This window comes from Marmota monax, unplaced genomic scaffold (assembly GCF_021218885.2).
Source record: "Marmota monax isolate L192 unplaced genomic scaffold, Marmota_monax_Labrador192_F-V1.1 WCK01_AAM20220418_F8-fsc00008, whole genome shotgun sequence".
Lineage (NCBI taxonomy): Eukaryota > Metazoa > Chordata > Mammalia > Rodentia > Sciuridae > Marmota > Marmota monax.
This window is the reverse complement of record NW_026694432.1, coordinates 29,168,582-29,182,062: the sequence shown is the minus strand read 5'-3', so window position 1 is coordinate 29,182,062 and position 13,481 is coordinate 29,168,582. Positions and strand designations below refer to the sequence as shown.

Genomic DNA, 13,481 nt, shown 5'->3' with positions numbered 1-13,481 from the left:
CCACATCTCAGGCCTCCTGCGCTTCAGAGTGGTGGGTCTGGGCCGTCCCTCGAGGATGCTTTTTGTGTGTGTGATCAGTAAGTAGGGATCCAACACTGGAAACCACCGTGATACTGGACAGACCCTGCCCCTTGATTCCGCTGTGGCTCAGGTGGGCAAGCCTGCACCCGGCCTGTCTGGAACCTCGGACACAGGCTCCCAGGGCACTCGGCCCTGGTGGGGCTGAAGAGGAGAGGGCCTGGGAGCTCTCCCTACCCACCGTCTCTCTGTCTATATTCGTGGTGTTGCAGATTGAACCCAGGGCCTGGCGCGTGCTGGGCAAGCCCAGACCTTTTATTTTTTATTATAGGACAGAGTCTTACTGAATTGCCCAGGGTGTCCTCAAACTTGTGGTCCTTCTGCCTCAGAGTCGGACCAGCGCGCGCTCAGGAGGCGTGCGGCACTGTGAGCGCGAAGCGTGTTTGCGACCTGCCCTGCCTCCCGTCCACAGGGGACTGGGAATGAGGCCCTCCAGCCGCCCCTTCGCCCCAGAAATCCCTGCATGTGCCCCTGGGGGCTGCCGCTCTGGGAGAAGCCACCTACCCCAGGGTCACATCCTTAAAGACAAAAAGCCTTTTCCCGCTTAGCAAAACATACGCCTGCTTGTTTGTTTGACGGGGAGCGTCAGGAGGACGCTGCCGGTCCTTCCTATGTCTCCCTTCAACAAATCTGCCTCCCGAAACCGCTTCCAAAGAGATTTAAAGGACAGTCCTGGGGAAAGAAGAATTCAGAACAAACTAATGAGTCCCTCTGGGACCCGGGTCCACCACACTGTGCCCCGAGAACCCAGAGACAGGGCCCCCGTCACTGCCTGATGGCCAGAGCGCGGACCCTTCCACCTCCCCCCAGGGCTGCTGGGGCAAAGGCAGGCCCACCCCCCACCTTGCTGGGGGCCTGGAGCCACTGAAGTCCCCCGTCTGCTGTGTGGTTGGGACGTGCTCGGCTTCAGAAGCCAGGAGCAGCTCTGGGTGATGGCGGGTTTGGTGGGCGGACGGGCAGGCCTCGGAGCCGCATCATGGAGAGGGGAGCCTGGACGTGTGTGGACAGGCTCCGGGGAGCCCGAGCCCGGCAGGTGGCCTGCTGACAGGAGCGGCCTGGGTTTGGACCTGCATTCGGGAAGCCGTGGGGGGATTATATGACCCGAGGCTGCACTCCCTGGAAATGCGACCTTGTCCGCTCCACTTCCTTGTCCTACCCCACTCAGAGCAGGAGCACTGGGCAGGGGTGGCCCTGAGCTTTATCAGCATCAAGGCCCCTGGAGGGCTGCAGGCCCCACCTTCTGCCTCTGGAATCCGGACTCGGGGATCTGCATTGGCAGGAGAAGCGCTGAGGTGGCCGGTCCCTGGGCCACACTTAACTACTGCCCTAGGGCTTACCCAGGTCAGCTTCTCTGCACCCTGGATTTGCTGTATGTCCCCGTGCAAGTGTCTGAGCCTCTCTGACTTCCATTTTTATCACCCACTAAATGACACAAGAGAGCTTTGTCTTTGAACAAGTAACCCGTCCCCCTGGTGTTGGGCACCTGATTGCCAATTGCAGGTGGCTCAGAGATTGTCCCATGAGAGGCCAGGCCCGTGGTTGTAATTTGCTTGCAGCCATGGTAGGAGGAGCAATGTGTCTCTAGGAGCAATGGGCACTTTAAGCCTTAAAGGGACAGCCCAGGCCAGCATCTCTGGACCTCACCGCTCACCTTGCAAGAATCTGGAAACAGTTCACTAGCTTGGCTCTGGGGGCTTTTTGTGTCCTAGGGGAGGTGGATGGCAGAGGCTCAGACCAGTCCCAATGACCAGGCGTCTGTGATCTGGAGAGCTAGAATCAAAGTCCTAGGTATGCCAGCGGTTTTCTCTTCTTAGCATCCGACAGGGCTGGGAGCATCCTCTGCAGAGAGTCTGACGGCCTCCGCCACAGTACGGAGGACAGGAGCGGGCCCGGGCAGAGGCCAAGTGCAGATGGAGTGAGAGAAAAGAGCAAGCAGAGGAAGAAAGGCTTCCACTGCCCCCGGGCCGGTGCTCTGTGGTCACGGGACTTCCCACCGAGGTTCCTCTGCTCCCCGTGCACCCCTCTGGTGGGTAGGCAGGGGTCTTCTGTCCACTCACAGGTGGGAAAACGGAGGCCCAGGCAGGAGGCCTAAAAGCAATAGATTCACCTCCAAAACTGTGAGCCAACATAAAACTTTTTGCTTCCTAAGTTAATTATCTCAGGTATTTGTTACAGTAACAGAAAGCTGACTAACATATGCTGGCACACCACAGTGCCCTGCCTGTCACCTCCAGAGCCCACTACAGTGCCTGGTGTGTGGAATTGTTGAGTCAGTGAATGAAGAAATAAAGATAGACTTGGTTGACGTACTGGGCCTATATTTACCAGCATTGTGATCTTGGACAAATCCTTTTACCTCTCTATATCTTATTTTTAACTATAAAACATTATAATAATTATTATGGGAATGAGGCATGATAGTAGAACATGTTCTGGAAGTTCAGCTGCCTGCACTTGAGCCCTGGCTCTGCCTTATACCAGCTGTATGATCTGGGGCACTTAACCTCTTTGTGCCTTGGCTTCCTCATTGATAGCACGAGGACAACAAGAGTACTTATATAATTTCCTGGGGATTAAATGAGCTAATGTGTGTAAAATTTTTATCTAATATTTGGGGGTGTCTTGAGAGTACCAGGGATCGAACCCAGGGTGCTTAACCATTGAGCCACATCCCCAGTCCTTTTTGATTTAGAGATAGGCTCTCACTAAGTTGTTTAGGTCCTCACAAATTGCGGAAGCTTGCCACAGTCTGGCTTGGCACAAATGCCGCAGTCTGGCTGGGCACACAATCACGAGCCACCACACAGCTTGTAGATTCAAACAGCAACTCTTTATTCCCGAACTCACACCAGCCGTCTACAATCACGTTCTGGGGTAATCCACGTTCTCTTCCCAAAATCCCGTTCTCTGCCCAAATCCACCTCCACTGGGCTTCTATCTCCAAAATATACTGTCTGAATCCCGTGAGAACTCAAGGGGAACTCAGGCAGCAGGATACGCCCTATTCCCAGCAGGAATAATCTTAAACCTTAAACCTGGAACCTAAACTGGGAACGCCCTAAACAAGATTATCTTAAAACCGGGAACACCCTAATCTGCCTTGGTCCTTGAGCAAGGTTAAGTACATTCAATGTCACTGTAACATGGGGTACGCTGGCAAGGAAATTGTCATACTTACTTGGCTAATGGCTCCCAGCATCTCCCCCCTTCTGATTAATTAAACAACAAGCAATGTGGCTTAAGGACCGTGCCTGGTAGGTTGTCCAATTCAACATATGGTTCTTACCCGTCATCGGAAAACTGACCTTTAGGCGTCAGCCTCCTGTCTTAGGTTGATACCACTGCAATTGAATCATACCCGTCACTGACTACCGGTCCAGCATACAGCCATACTTGTGGATAGGTCTATGCACCAGTGGGGGGGTGAGGTTCTTTGCCTCACCTCTGTTGGCCCCCAAATTTGGCCTTGGTGCCAGTGGGGGAGTGAGGTTAATGTGGCTTATGGACCGTGCCTGGTAGGTTGTCCAATTCAACATATGGTTCTTACCCGTCATCGGAAAACTGACCTTTAGGCGTCAGCCTCCTGTCTTAGGTTGATACCACTGCAATTGGATCATACCCGTCACTGACTACCGGTCCAGCATAAGCCATTGGCCCCCAAATTTTAGACCATCACTAGCAGAAGGGAGGAGGATACAGAAATGCCACGACACCAAGCCAATTGACGGCTCCTTGGGAAAAATTGCATCACTGGTGACACCATCAGCAAAGATATGCCAGCATTACCACAATTCGCTGCACCAAACGATAGTTACATAGTCCAGGCAAGTTCTGCAAGCAGTTCAAAGCAGAGGAATCTATCAATATGTCCATTTCCTCCCAAAATCCGTTTCCTCCCAAAGTAAGTTGACTCTTTGATGAGCATTACTTGTTGAGTTCTTCACCGGCACTGGGATGGAGATAGGAATTCTGGCAATGATGCTAAAGAGACATTATCCTGAAAAGAATTATTAAATATAATGAAAAGGAAAGGTGAAAGTAAACAAACAGATCTGTTAACCTACTTTAAAAACAATCCTTAACAGCTTTTTACCTAATTTAAATTAGTAAACAAACAGATCTGTTAACCACCTTTAAAAACAATCCTTAACAGCTGTTTACATAATTTAAATTAAACCATTTAAATCACGTGAATAAAAAAATAATAATAATTCGGATCCATTTTTTCATGAGCGCTCCTCATATAAGAAATATGGACATACGCACATACAGACATACAACACAAAACACAAGAGTGTACACAAACGTACAACACATAAGAAAATAGTAAAGGCCTTGTAGCTTTACCTGGGTGAAATCTCCATTGCAATGTTTAAAAACTCCACAGTCAAAAAATAAAACTGATCAGAAAAACATTAACCTAGGTTTGTATGAGCTCAAAAAATAAAAATAGAACCTTATGATGTAGAAAAATGCAATAATAAAATAGCTATTGAAAAAAGCATCCTGGTTAATCACTGTCGCAGATGTAAGAATGGCCAAGCTGGAGTTCTGGATATCAGCTGTTATGGATTTGAGTCAAATCATCTTCTTTTCGATCTGTAGAAACTGTTTTAGTTAATCTCTCTGGAATCCAAATGGGCTGCTGTTCTCCCTGTGGAAAAACACAAACAGACCCCCGACTCCAGACAATCACTGGGTCAGGACCTTTCCATTGTCCTGTTAGAATATCTTTCCAAAGTACTTTAGGCTTATGTACATTTTTTGGATACATATGCCTTTCCGCAGCACTAAGTCCTGATGAATCCAAATTTAAAAAGTTTAGAGTAAAAAGCGTTATTTTAAGTTTATCTTTGGGGGATATATACCCCCTTCCAATTCCCTCTTTTTGCTTTAATAAGTATATGTCTGTATCTAATAGTTGTCTTAGCTTTTTGCATTTTCTATCTGAAATACCTTACTTGACATTTTCAACCATTTTCTATCTTATTTCTATCTTCTAGTTTTTTTTCTAAGGTTTGTATATTTACCCTTAGTTGCTTATTTTCCTCCTAGTTTTTTATTTCTTTCTATTTTGTGGGTTTAAAATTCTTGTCTTCCTACATTTTTTAATCTTTCTACATCTTCTTTATCTTTTTTTTTCTTTTTAACTTTCTATACTTCTGTCTTTAAAGTTTTTCACTTCAAATTTTTAATCTTCTTTATCTAAATATCTTTTATCCTATTATCTTCCCATTTTTTTAAAGTAATGCCTTTAAGATTAAACTTCTTTCCTCCATCATGAAGGCATTTTAACCACCTTCAATTTAACCTTTTAAAGCCTTTTAATTATCATCTATACTGTACTTTTAAATGTACTTTTTCACCACCTACAGCTTCACTCTTTTAAACGAGGCTTAGATTTTGTTTAAATCGCTTCAATGTTAGTTTACATGGCTGCCCTTCAACCAAAGGCTTTTTTTTTTAACTCCATTGAGAAGCTTTGTCTCAATCTGCCATGTACAAATACCTTTTTCTTCTTTCTTCCTTTCTCAAGCTTTTAAAGTAAGTCTAGTTTCCTCAAAATCTTTTTAAATGGCATTTTACAACTTTTTACTTTACCACACAGAGATTATCTCATCTAGAAACATTTCTTTTTCCTTTAACCTTTTATATTAAAATATATTTCCACATCTTGAATCTTTTTCTATCTCTTTTTTAACCGTTAACCCTTTTTATAAATTCACATTTTGAAACAACTCTTATAAAATTTCTGATTTAGACAAATTACTCCACTTTAATAAGATGAAAGACTTTCATGTTTTTTATGATACTATAATACTATAATTGAAACCCAACTGAAACTTCTTATACTCTTTGTATATAAATTACACATGATAGAATCTTAACTCTTAGTAACCTTGTTTTAGCAAAGACACAGACACAAAGCAATATTAAACCTTTTTCCATTTACCAATTTATGAAAACACACATAATGTTTAAATATATTACCTTATGGAACTTAATAAGTAAAGAGTACTTGATTTCATATTTAGTGGTTGATATTTTAACACTTTAGCTTTGTAAATTAATCAGATGTCTGTAAAAACCAAGATCTTAGACAAGTGTAGCAAACAGAACTAGCCATCTCTTTCTTGAAGAAAAATCCTTCTACAGGATACCATGATGGTCTCATTAATATACTTAATAACTCATCTTTAAAAAGCCATTTGCTACATTTTTGTATTTTATCAACATATGCCTTAACTGTTCTTGGTCTTACTGGGGTGCCTCCTTCCTCTAACAATTTCTCTTCCTCGGAGGCGAACAACTTCAAACCTTGAGTCAACCATTTTCCCCAGTTTGCCTGAGAAAGTTCTAGGAACAGGCAACTTGAAATAAAAACAAAATAAATCAAAACAATAACACATTGTTTTTTGAGTTGGTCACCCATTCTTTCGCTCTTCCTCAGGGCGAGCAATTTCACTTACCTCCAAGCTTCAGAAGTTCCCCGTACGGGCCGCCAAATGCCACAGTCTGGCTGGGCACAAATGCCGCAGTCTGGCTGGGCACACAATCACGAGCCACCACACAGCTTGTAGATTCAAACAGCAACTCTTTATTCCCGAACTCACACCAGCCGTCTACAATCACGTTCTGGGGAAATCCACGTTCTCTTCCCAAATCCACGTTCTCTGCCCAAATCCACCTCCACTGGGCTTCTATCTCCAAAATATACTGTCTGAATCCCGTGAGAACTCAAGGGGAACTCAGGCAGCAGGATACGCCCTATTCCCAGCAGGAATAATCTTAAACCTTAAACCTGGAACCTAAACTGGGAACGCCCTAAACAAGATTATCTTAAAACCGGGAACACCCTAATCTGCCTTGGTCCTTGAGCAAGGTTAAGTACATTCAATGTCACTGTAACATGGGGTACGCTGGCAAGGAAATTGTCATACTTACTTGGCTAATGGCTCCCAGCAGAAGCTGGCTTTGAACTTGCAATCTTCCTACCTCACCTCTCGAGCCACTAGAATTACATGCATGCACCACTGCACCCATATCATTATCTCATATTATTAATAATCCTTAAAAATAATGGCCCTATCTCCACGTATTAATTGGCAACATTTAAGTAAGAAGTACACAGCAGCGTGCCAGGCACAGTGGAAGAAAGGCTCAGAAGACAGCTCCCTCTTGGGTCCTTGCAGGGCCATGGCCCTCTGTGTCTCTTAAGTCACACGCAGGAAGTGGACTCAGAGAGTCTGACAGATGAGGGTCACCTGGAAGGCACTTCCCCAGAGCCAAGCCCTGGCTCCCCTGGAAAGGGGAGTTCCACCAGTGACCACTGGGGGCAGCAAAGGGCCCATGTACTGAGGGTGGCTGCAGGTTTCCCGAGTCCCCAGCAGGAGGAAGGAGCTGACCATTCTTCTCTGGGCAGGTGAACACTCTTCCGAGCGCTGATGTGGGAGGCAGTTGGCAGGAAACCTCACTTCTGAGAGTTAGACTCAGACCCTGCATTTACTGGCCACATCACCTTTGATGAGTCCTTTAGTCTCCCTCGACCTCAGGGTTCACATCCGGGACAGGGTGGCTGAGGGTTGAGCTGAAAAGCACAGTACTCACATCACCCTGGGGTGATGTGAGTACTTAATAAATGACACCCGTTGCATACATAGACATAGATTCAACCTCCCTATGTCTGTTTCCTTGTCTGCAAATGGAGATGATAATAAGGGTACACTTATCCCTTGGGCTTGTTGGGAGGATTAAATGAACAGTGTGTTCATCAGCTTTCTGTTGCCGTGACAAAATACCCGAGAAATTCAACTTATAAGGAGGAAAGGTTTATTCTGGCTCTCAGTTTCAGAGGTGTCGTGGCTCCATTGTCTTGTGGCCTGTGGCAAAACAGAATGTCATGGAGAGGAGCACATGGTGGAGAGAAGCTGCCCCTGCCACGTCAGTTGTGAAGCAGGGGGGGTGGGGGAAAAGGGCCAGTGTCCCAGAATCCCCTTCAGGGCACAGCCCCAATTACCTACTTCCCCCAAGGGGGTTCCACCTCCTACAGCTTCCTCCACCTCCCAGTAGCACCCTCAGCTGGGGACCAGGCCGTCCACACCTGAAACTTGGGAGACAGACATTCCAGATGCAGACCAGAATAAATAGGCACAATTCTTAGACCAGGGCCTGGTGATAGTGCTCGGTCAATATTTGCCAGGGCTGCTATTATTATTATAAATTGTAGCATCTTTGCCGTTATTGTTCTTATTCTGAATGAGCTGCAACATTTTAACTGCCTGCAGAAATCTTCCTGCTTAAAGTGATTTCTACAAAAGGGGGCTTAGAAGATAAAGGTTAGATGTGGCCCCTGGATAAGGAAGGACTTTATCTTTTTGTTAGATTAGATCTAACTTGAGCTAGGTGCCGTGGTGCATGCTTGAAATCCCAGAGACTCCGGAGGATGGAAATTTGGAGGCCAGCCTGGACAACTTAGGGAGACCCTGTCTCACAGTAAAAAATAAAAATAAAAAGGGATGGGGGTGTGACTCAGACCAAGAGCACCTCTGGGTTCAATCCCCAGTTTCACTAAAAAGGACAAAAAAAAAAAAAAAGAAAAAAGATCTAACTTGTGTCCCAAGCAGTCTGAGCTGAGGCCAGGCTTGGGGACCAGCTGTGCTCTGTGAAAATGCTTTCATGTCCCATTCTGCCCGAGGACTGGGCTAAGTGCAGCCTCTTTGGAAGCCCCTGGAGGAGACCAGGATCTCTGCCAGGTCATTTGGGGCCCTGAGAACACAGTCAAAGGGTATTGGTGAGCCCGTGGCAGGTCCATAAAAGTCTCCAACCTCGCCGGCACAGATGGCAGAGTAGATCTCGGGTAAAATCCTCCACCCCCGAGGACAAAGGTCTAAGGAGGTTTGGGGGGAATAGCCCACTCTAATCCTCCCAGCTGCACCTGGGCCCCAGAGTCCTACTGGGATGACAGAGGGAAGAAGAGATCAGCACTGTCCCCACTGGTGGCCTTGGCCACAAAGGCAGCCCAGAGTTTGCCAAAGGGCTTGGCAGCCTCTTTGGAGTCCCTAGGAGTGGATGGCCGCCTGCAGATTCCTGTGGAGGTCACAGGACTGCTGTCTGGCTCAGAAGCCATGGGCGTGTGCCTTCAGCCCCCTCTAGGAATGTCCCTCCGTCCAGTTTTTGAGGTTTTGCCCTATGCCGGGCGAAGTGCAGAGCCGGACATGTGCCTCGCCTCTCTGAAACCTCAACCCAAGAAGCAGTTACCAGGATCTCGTCTGTTTTTCAGACGGGGAACCTGAGGCTTCCAGCAGTGAATCATGTGCCGAGATCATGCCCCCAGATCATCTGCTCTGATAATGGGAGGGTCAGAGCTGGGACTTGAGTCTTGTTCTCTCTGCCCCCAGAAGCTGTGTCCTCAATCTCTGGGATGGCCCCTGGTGATCCCCACCTCCAGGCATGCACACCCCCATTAGATCTCCTCCCCTTGACTGTGGGCAGGGCTTCATGTCACACTTCTGATCAAAAGAATGGGGAAAAGGTGGTGGGATGTCATTTCCAAGATGAGGGTACAGAGACGCCGTGGCTTCCACCTTGCACACACGGCTCTCACGCGTTCTCGGAGCCAAGATCCCAGAGCCAATGAGGAACTGAGCTTCTCTGTCCAAGACCTGGGGGAACCGAATCTTGCCATATATGAGCAAGTTTGGGAGTAGCTCCTGCCCAGCTCAGCCTGGAGTTGAGAGCAGCCTGGGAGAGCCCTGGGTCGGACACACCCCGCTAAGCTGCTTCGGATTCCAACCCATAGAAAATGTGAGGCAGTCCAAACGTGCTGTGTGAAGCCACTAAGCTTTGGGGCGATTTGTTACGCAGCAGTAAGTAACCCGTGCCCTTTACTCCTCACCACACATGCAAAAGTACCCACGCAACCACCAAAAGGAAGAAGGACAAAAGATCAACTCAGGTGCCTTGGGAAGAACTAGGAGGGCCCTTGGTGGCTGCTAAGTCGGCCCTTCATTTCACCTTTGCCAGTGAGACCACCTGGAGACCCAAAGCACCTTACCCACAGTCACACACAGCTTGGGGGCTGGGGGAACTGGTTATGGCAGCTGAGGTCTCCAGACCTCCGGGAAGTCTTTTTGGTACCAAGGATTGAACCCAGGGGTGCTTAACCACTGAGCAACTTCCTCAGCACCCCCCCGCCCCCCTTTCTGTATTTTATTTAGAGACAGGGTCTCACTGAGTTACTTAGCAACTTGCTTTTGCTGACGCTGGCTTTGAACTTGCGATTCTCCTGCCTCAGCCTCCATGAGCAGCTGGGATTACAGGCTTGCACCCTGGCGCCCGGCCCCCTGGGAAGTCTCGCTGAGAGTTCACATGAGTGTCAGACACCTGTGGGCCCTCCAGAGGGGTTTGGAGCGAGTAGTCACATGTCTTCAAGAGACTACAGAAAAATACCCAACTAGGAAAAAAAGTACTGAAAAATTCCAATAGGCTCAAGTATCCAAAACCAAGCAGATGCCAAATATAAGGTTTCTGAGTACAATGCGTCTTAGGGTTGGTCCTTAAGAAGATCTTGTAGTTTTTCTGCTGTGATCTGAAGGAAGTTCCCCTGGGAACCCAGGGCACTGTGAATGGAACTGCATTGACCCCGGTGTCCCCAGGTCCTTTGTGTTTTCCTTGGTGGCACACTGTCAGCCAGGGTCAGGGTCAGAGGGACACCTTCCAGCCTGGGAGCCTAGAGCCAGAGCCGCCCCCACACCCTGCCCCCAGGCTGCACTGTCCCTCCTCCCACCCCTCCCCCAACTCCCTCTGCTCTTAAAAGGGGTCGCCAGATGGACTGGATGGGGAGGTTCCTGCTGCCTTCCCTGACCTCTAAAGCCTCCTTTCCTGCTGCCCCGGGGAAGGTCACAGTGAACCAAACCCAGGCCCAGCGTCTCCAGCATCCACTCGCAGCAAGCCTTCTAGAAGGGTCTGGAAGGGTCTCTGGGTGCCAATGCACTATGAAGTGTGAGGCCCTAGTTTTTTTTTTTTTGAAGAACAGTCAGGACAGCAAGGTGTCAAGCCCAAGTGGAGGCCCCTTGTAGCACAGGCCCCGCGTGACTTCACAGTTCCAATGTCCAGAAGCTGGCCTGCAGTTCTCTTGCTGTGGGACCTGCAGGGGCCGCTCAGAGCAGGAAACGGGCTGTCAGCTCTTGGCTCCTGGGTCTTCTGTTGTAGAACTAAACAGGAGTGTCTTCAGGGCCAGAGTGTCCTTGTCCCAGAACACACCTCCTGGGAGAAATGCCTCCCCACCCAGGGCAGGTGGTTTCCTGGTAGACTGGAGAGCGCAGCCTCTGCTGCCAGAAGCCTGAGAGGGAGAGGGGCTGCGCCTGGCTGGGGGCGGAGAGAGGGGAGGGAGCCCAATGTGGGGGGAGCGGGCACCACCTGATGTCCTGGCCCTCAGTGTGGGGAACACACACACACACACACACACACACACACACGCACGCACGCGCGCGCAGAGGAGCCAGGGCCCAACTTTGCTGAGTAAGGAGCATAGCAGGAATTCCCCAGGGCGGTGGATGGAGAACCAGCTTGAAGACTTGCAACGTAACCGGGAAGTTTATGCAAAATTTTTCTGAGGGTTGCAGAGGGGAATGAGCACTGGTGGCCAATGGGCTAGGCAGAACCTTCTAGACCTGTTTACTTTCTTGTTCTTCCTTCTCTTCTTCCTTACGTGTCTTCTTAAACTTCAAGGTGTCAACATTCTAAACTCACCACATCTGGAAACACTCGGTCCACATTCCTGGTGCATCAGACGGGGGCTAGTGGCTCCTTATTTGCCACGCTCCCCACCATCCCCTAAAGTGTTTCTGAAGCCGAATCCAAGCAACCAGTGTTACAAACTCACACTTGTGCTGTCCTTTCCCTTGTCCTGGGGAAAGGGCACATCTCTATCAGGAGTAGAAAAACAGCTGGGCGTGTTGTTGCGCGCTGGTGATCTCAGAGCCTAGAGAGGCTAAGGCAGGAGGATGGCAAGTTCAAGGCCAGCCTCAGCAAATTAGTGAGGCCTTGAGCAACTTAGCAAGACTCTGTCTCAAAATAAAACATTAAAAGGGCTGGAGATGTGTCTCGGTGGTTAAGCACCCCTGGGTTCCAGCCTAGCAAACACACACACAGTAGGGAAACAGAAGGTCCACTAAGGAGGCCCTGTCCTTCAAGAAACTTGGGGGAAGTGTGTTTTTTGCGGACCTGGAAGCAAGCTACAGCCCCCTCCCCTCCCCACCCCCAGCTACTCATTCATGCCCCCAGGTGGGTCTCAGAAGTTATCTCAGGCCGACTCCAGGCCCAGATGCCTCTAGGACAGAGGTGTGTCCAGCTTCTCAACCTCAGGGCCATCTTTTGTTCCCTTTGCCTGTTATCTCAGCAAAGGCAAAGGAATTGGGGATTCCTGGCACCTCCTATTCCTTGGGATGGGGTCAGTTTTCTTCTTCCAGAATGGCCAGGGTGTTTCACCTGAGAGTGGCTCTCTTCCACTGTGCTGGCCAGCCCGTCCGCCTTCCGGGGCGCCCAGGACTTCAGTTAGGCGGGTGCGGGGGTCCCAGGCAGCCTTCTGACCTCTGAAGCTGGGCCAGCTGCCCAGTCACTGGGAAGGTGAGGAGGATGTGGGAGGTGTGGAAACTGGGGAGGTCACGCTGGTTGGTGGCCAGGCCACTGTGGTTGGCAAGAGCTGGGCCTTCTCGCCCACGGTCAGGAAAGTGACACATAAAGGTTTCAGACTTGGGGGAAAGTAATTTGGTTCCCACAGCTTGTCCAAGAGCCATTTGCCAGTAACCTAGAGCTTCCCCCCAGGGCCAGGGAGACTCCCTGGTTAGAGCCAGGCCTGGGCAGGGCCGGCTACTGCTGCCCGGAAGTAGGACAAGGCACCCACCAGTGTGTGGGACTCCTCACCTGGCTTGGCTCCCCTGTGTCTACGAGGGGGAAACCAGAGCTGCCTCCCCTCCCGGGGCTGTGGGGAGATAATTAGTCCTCCTGAAGAGGATCATAATCCCCAGATCAAAGGGAACCGAGCTGCAAGTACTTTATAGGAGCTTCACCAGCCACTGGAACACCCACTCCCGGTGGTGGGTTCAGATTTTCAGACCCTCCAGAATGCTATCTACTACAGGTCTTGGCTGGCCTCCTGGCTCTCCTGTCCCCATGTCCCACCTGCAGGGGGCTGCCCCCATTGGGGAGTTCATACGTAGTCCTGAGGATGGGCAGAGTGGGAATGACTGATGTCCTATTTGACAGAGGGGGACGCTGAGGCCTCCCACCAGATAACAGCCTCTCAGGGTTGAATCCCCCACTGGTTCGGCCCGAGCCCTCAGCCCTAAAGGATGGCAGGTCACCGAGGAGACTGGAGAGAAGGAAACGTCCAGCCTGTCCCA

The 13,481-nt window shown here is 49.4% G+C and overlaps 1 protein-coding gene across 3 annotated transcripts in view; it reads left to right on the top strand.

The window, feature by feature from the left end:
• Positions 1-13,481, top strand: part of Kazn (kazrin, periplakin interacting protein) — a 954,456-nt gene that overhangs the window by 818,540 nt on the left and 122,435 nt on the right. The gene's annotated exons all lie outside the window — the stretch shown is intronic.